The sequence below is a fragment of the Nicotiana tomentosiformis genome, chromosome 6 (genome assembly GCF_000390325.3).
Source record: "Nicotiana tomentosiformis chromosome 6, ASM39032v3, whole genome shotgun sequence".
Taxonomy (NCBI): Eukaryota; Viridiplantae; Streptophyta; class Magnoliopsida; order Solanales; family Solanaceae; genus Nicotiana; species Nicotiana tomentosiformis.
The window spans coordinates 7,879,889-7,885,904 of NC_090817.1; the positions used below are offsets into that span (position 1 = coordinate 7,879,889).

Here is a 6,016-nt window from a genome sequence, read left to right on the forward strand (position 1 = left end):
AAACTGAGTACATCGTGCCCGACCGTTGCGTCGATCATTCGATCGATGTTAGGCAAAGGGAAAGAATCCTTTAGACATGCCTTGTTTAGGTCTTTATAATCCATACACATCCTTAGTTTATTTCCTTTTTAGGTACTACCACTATGTTAGCTAATGAATTCGAGTATTTAACTTCCTGGATGGATCCTATTTTTAGAAGTTTGGATACCTCGTCCTTGATGAACGCATGTTTGATCTCAGACTGTGGTCTCCTCTTCTGCTTAACCAGATGGAACTTTGGGTCCAAACTCATCTTGTGAGTGGTTACCTCCGGTGGGATGCCTGTCATATCATGATGGGACCAAGCGAACCAATCGACGTTAGCTTTAAGAAAATTAATAAGTTTTTTCCTAAGCTCATGGCTTAACCCCGTGCCCAAGTATACCTTTTGATCCGGTATATGTTCGATTAATATGACTTGCTCCAACTCTTCAACCATTGATTTGGTGGCATCGGTGTCATCAAGAGCTATGAATGATCTCGGGATGTTGTAATCATCTTTATCGTCTGCTCCTCGTTCTTTCTGTTTCTCCAGTTCGACTGAGGCAGGTATCAGTGATTGCTATTTAATCTCTTCCCTTTTGGTCGGTTCTGTATTCCCTGATGTTGAAACCGCGGGCATCGGAATTATCTCGTTGACAACAAATATCTCCCTTATGGCTGACTCTTCTCCATAGACCATTTTGACTCTCCTCGGTGTGGGAAATTTTAACGCCTAGTGTAAGGTCGAGGGTATCGTCCTCATGTTGTGGACCCATGGCCTTCCGAATAGAGCGTTGTACCTTATGTCCCCTTCGATTATGTAGAACTTCATTTTTTGGGTTGTCCCGGCGGTGTTTACTAGCAATGTTATCTCTCCTTTCGTGGTCTCACATGCCATGTTAAATCCGTTCAATACCCGGATCACTGGTACGATTTGGTCCTATAACCCCAATTGCTCTACGACCCTTGATCTGATGATGTTGGCCGATATACCTGGATCAATCAACACACGTTTAACTCGAGATTTATTGATAAGTACGAGTATTACTAGTGCATTGTTGTGAGGTTGTACGATGCCCTTAGCATCTTCGTCGCTGAATGAAATGGCTCCATCCGTAATATAATCCCGGGAATAATAATAAATAGTTTAGTGCATTTTATCATTGTCCCTTGGGGGACTTCGATTCCCCTAATGATCATATTGATCACATAGTACGGATCCTCTTGTTCGACCTGTTTGTTGGCGTCCCTGTTTATGAAGTGGTTTTTGGATCGCTTACTCAGGAATTCTCAATGGTGCCCGTTGTTGAATAACTGAGAAACTTCTTCTCTTAACTATCGAAAATATTCGGTCCTATGACTCTGAGTGCCGTGATACTTACACATCAAATTAGGATCTCTCTTGGTAGGGTCAAACTGAAATGGTCGGGGCCACATGGTCTATTTGATGCACCCTATAGATTATATGATGCTGGCAACGTCCATGTTGAAGTTGTACTACGATAATATTGGTGATTCCCTACTCCTGAGCGGCCTGTCGAATCCATTCTTGCTCATCAGACCTCGGCCTGTCGTTCTTTACGGGGAGACACCCGAACCCATTTCCCATTCGGTACGTACTGTAAGGTTAATACCGATCTCGTAACGGTCTTGGATCTTGATCAATGGCTCTCTTAGATCAATCATCGGCCCTGATGGGGTAAACAGATTCAGAAGAGACCCCGAGTTGGTCGTCCTCGGCCCTGATCTTTGACTGGTACCTATTGTGGACGTCGGCCTAGATTATTGCCGGGTACTCCACCAAATTTTATTTTAGTTGTTGAGAGGCCAAGGAACTTCGGTGGTTGAGCCCCTGAGTGAATGCCTAAACGGACCAATCATCTACAACAGTTGATAGGTCCATCCGTTCCATCTGAAATCTTAACACGAACTCCACGAGCATCTCATTATCCCTTTATTTCACCTTGAAAAGATCTAACTTCCTGGTATCGACCTTGATGGCCCCGACATGGGCCTTTATGAAAGCATCTGCAAGCAAAGCAAACGAGTCAATAGAATTTGGGGGCAAGTTGTGATACCATATCATTGCTCCCTTGGACAAAGTCTCCCCAAACTTTTTCTGTAATATTGACTCTATCTCATCATCTTCTAAATCGTTTCCCTTGATTACACATGTATAGGAGGTCACATGCTCTCGGGCATACGAAACCTCTTCGAGATTGGCTTTGGTGCCGCTATCGGAGGAAAGGGCTTCTTGATAGATTTTTTGGAGTCTGGTCATTATCCTGGAGTTGTCGGGCATACGAAACCCCTGGAGTTGTATGTTTTCACCGCCTTGTCATTAACCTCAATCTTTTTCTCACCTGACTCCACCCGTTTTGTCAACACTTCTAGCATTTTCATTACCTCGGGATTTACCCCGGGCTCGACTTCACCCGGTCTCTCAGTAATTTGCTCATCTCTTCGAGTGCTTTCCTGGTATTGTTCGGGCTCGACCCTGTTGGGGGCGTGACTTTGATTCTGCAACTGTGCTATTGCCGCTTGTTGAGCCTACAACATTTCGAAAATCAGCCATAGGCTCACCCCATCACCTTCGCCTTCAGGCGCTTCTTGAGCTGGTGGTCAGGGTCCCCAATGAACGCTATATTTGGGATCAGTTGGAAAATTGATGTTGATGGCCACCTGCAAGTTAGCATCGACCGGGTCGGCAGCTGGGACACCATTGGGATCGGCAGGAAGAACATCGTTGTTGGGCACCAAATTATTATTTTTTGCTGTGATGGCTAGACTCATCGTCAACGTTCAAGTAGACTCATCGTCAACGTTCAAGTGAGAAGACTACGAGTTTGACATTTTAAAACTTAGCTGAGATTAAGATTTCAAAGAACAAGCATAAAACAGGGTACGTTATGTAGATTCGTATCAAATCACCACTATTATTCTTAGTCCCACAGTGGGAGTCAAACTGTTTACCCAAAAATTGGGTAACAATTAAATTTGTATGCAGTTTAAAGGATACATGGTTTAATTCAACACGAATAATTAAGAATATTAAATAAATTAGAGACAAAATAAACGAATAAACTAATCGCAATGTTATGACCAAGCCTGAACTTAGATTAAACAGTGATCTCGTCCTCGATTGGACCCTCGGTTTGACCCCAGTCATGAATGAACAACAGAACAAGTGAGCAAAGTCTTTAACAGTAGCTAGAAGGAAAAAATAAAATTTAATTTCTTTGAATTGCGTGTTACAATATGACTGACTAAAGAAAAACTTTCCCTTTATATAGTAGGAGAGTTTCAGTCCTAGTAAAAGTCTAAAAAGGTAAAAATCTTCTTTTTCCCGTAATTGTTGATCCATAATCGACATCGAGAGAGATTCGCGCCATGATTGTCACACCTCCTTTTTTCCGATAGGGATAGGGAGTTTTTCTAATTAAAGTGACATTGTTCGAAATGAGATTATTTATTTGATTTTAAGAGTCGCCACTTGGAATAATTATTATGGTGTCCCAAGTCACCGATTTATTTTAAATCCCAAATCAAGGAAATTTGACTCTGTTTTAAAGTCTGCCAATACAAAAGACCGGGTAAGGAATTCTGTTAACCCGGGAGAAGGTGTTAGGCATTTACGAATTCCGTGGTTTTAGTACGGTCGCTTTAATCATACCTGGCTTAGTTAATTTGTTTAATTACTTACTTTTAGAACCTATGTGTATTTTTTTTTTTTTTACCTTTTACCACTTTTAATTACTCGATTATTCGAATCACACGTACTTGTATTCGTCTTGTTTTGGTATGTCAAAGTCATGTCACGCGTACGTGTACACAACTAATAACACTTTATTATTTTTAAGATTGTTTGGCCAAAGTCACGCGAACGTGTACACAATCACGATAGTAATATAAAGAACGCGCCTAAAGCATTTCTACGAATATTTGTGATTTATTACCTATTCTAACTTGAGATTATTGGTAAAGTCGTGATCTATGGAAAATTAAACAAATATGGGTTCAATTTCATTAGACATTGGCGAAGGACCTCTGATGGGCTAAGCAAATTGCATGTGGATTTTTAGGTGAGGCCCAAATGTGCTAATTCCTTTTTAAAAGCATCAGCACATGACACTGGGCTCAAAATGGAGCCCAAGTGAATAATAAAATTCCAATAACCAACTGGAAACATGATTTCTTCCCTTGGCCAAACATTCTTTTACACAATTGGCCCACGCCATGCCCAATAAAAGGTAACTAACCTTAAATCATATTCAATACACAATTATACAAGCCTAAAAAGAAACAATACCCATTTGCAGCATTAAATAATTACATGTCTTGAATCACAGTTTCAATTACTCTAATTACAATTCATGAATGACTACATAGATCCGGAAAACAGAGCAAGCATGACAATTGAACTAGATAAGAGCTTTAAGATGAAATCAACACACCACTTGCACTGGAGTATCTAAACACTTTTGGTGTTTCCTTCTTATGCTTTAATATCTACTGGTTTAGCCAAACCCATTAGCAATTGAAACCTGAATTAGAGCTATGTGTGCATCCATCACCGAGGCTTTCAAGCTAGCATGCAAATCCAAAATACCACTAGTAAAATTTTACAACTTAAACAAACACCTTATCAAGTGTAGGTTATCACAGTTTCTAATTCTAACTGGTAACAAACTATAAACTTTATGGCTAAAGAATAAATTGTATAGATGAGTAATTTCATACAGGTCTGCAGATAACTTCAACTTAACGAATCTTAGTCATTGTTTAACACGATACATTGTAGTAATTCAGCTAATAGATCATAGCCACATTCCAACAATAATTAAACAACACACACAGATTGATAAACACCAAACACAATCACCATACTACAAACAACAATTTCATAACTCAAACAAACTGAAGTTTACATTATTTGATCAAGTGTAATACCTTACAAGTAATAAAGAACAACAAGAAAATAAGCCTATGAATTTGAGAAACATAGCTAAAAACAGAATCAACTACAACTTAATGAAATAGTATCCAACACAGAAAATGAAGCTCAACCAAACTTCAAACCCAGAACTTGGAAAACACAACTATCCGATAGTGAAGCAAGTTGATGAAAACCTTTGTTTTTTTTTTGTTTCTGAAATCCCAAAGTTGGTTTTCCAAAAACTTTCTTTACTAAAAATGAAAGTGAAAGACAATGGATTTTTCAGAAATCAATGTAAAAATCAGTGAAGTAATGAAATGAGGAATTCTGAATTTTAGAGAATTTATGTGTAAAGTTCGTGTCTTTTTTGAGTGAATGAATGTGCAGTCCTTGAAAAAAACCTCCTAGAGTGTGAGGAGAAAGGTTCCTTTATAGAAAAATACCTATGCCTTATGAGGGAATGGGATTACACCAAAATGAATCTGCCAACCTTCCCTAAATTTCAGAAAATTGGCATCTTTTGTACCAGAAAATGGACAATTGTATCCAATTTCAGCATCTTTTCTAACAGATTTGGACAACTGTCCCTTTCTAAAAGTTTTTTTTTTTCATTTTCACTCTTTTTAACTTTTGAAAATTACCTCTTTTAAACCAAATCTGACCCAATTTCTTCAATTTATTATATTTTAGCCCCCATTTCTAGAACCTTCCAGGCAATTCCAAACTAATATTCCCTGATTTTCTCATTTCTTTTTCTCCCCTGGTATTTTAGTAATTACAAACAGCTATCATAAAAAATTAGATGGATTAAAAATCGCAGCACAACAAGAAATATTCAAACTTTAACTTATTTTGTGTGATTAAACTAATTCAAACGTGTAATTAACTAATTAAAGTCATTTTAACCTAATTAAAACTGACTACTATGCTTTTAAAATATTGGATTAATCACAGAGGACTAATTAAACCTAATTGATGAAGTTGAAATCCTAACTAATCTAGAACATGCTAAACATACAAGAAGACATACTAACAATCAACATATTGATGCAACCTTAA

The 6,016-nt window shown here is 38.3% G+C and overlaps 1 long non-coding RNA gene across 1 annotated transcript; it reads right to left on the reverse strand.

Annotated features, from left to right (window-relative positions):
- Positions 1-4,195: 4,195 nt before the first annotated feature.
- On the reverse strand, positions 4,196-5,523 carry LOC104118182 (uncharacterized). Its single transcript, XR_691214.4, has 2 exons — positions 5,401-5,523; positions 4,196-4,608 (listed from the first exon to the last, which is right to left on the reverse strand). It is a non-coding gene; the product is annotated as an uncharacterized lncRNA (long non-coding RNA).
- Positions 5,524-6,016: the final 493 nt, after the last annotated feature.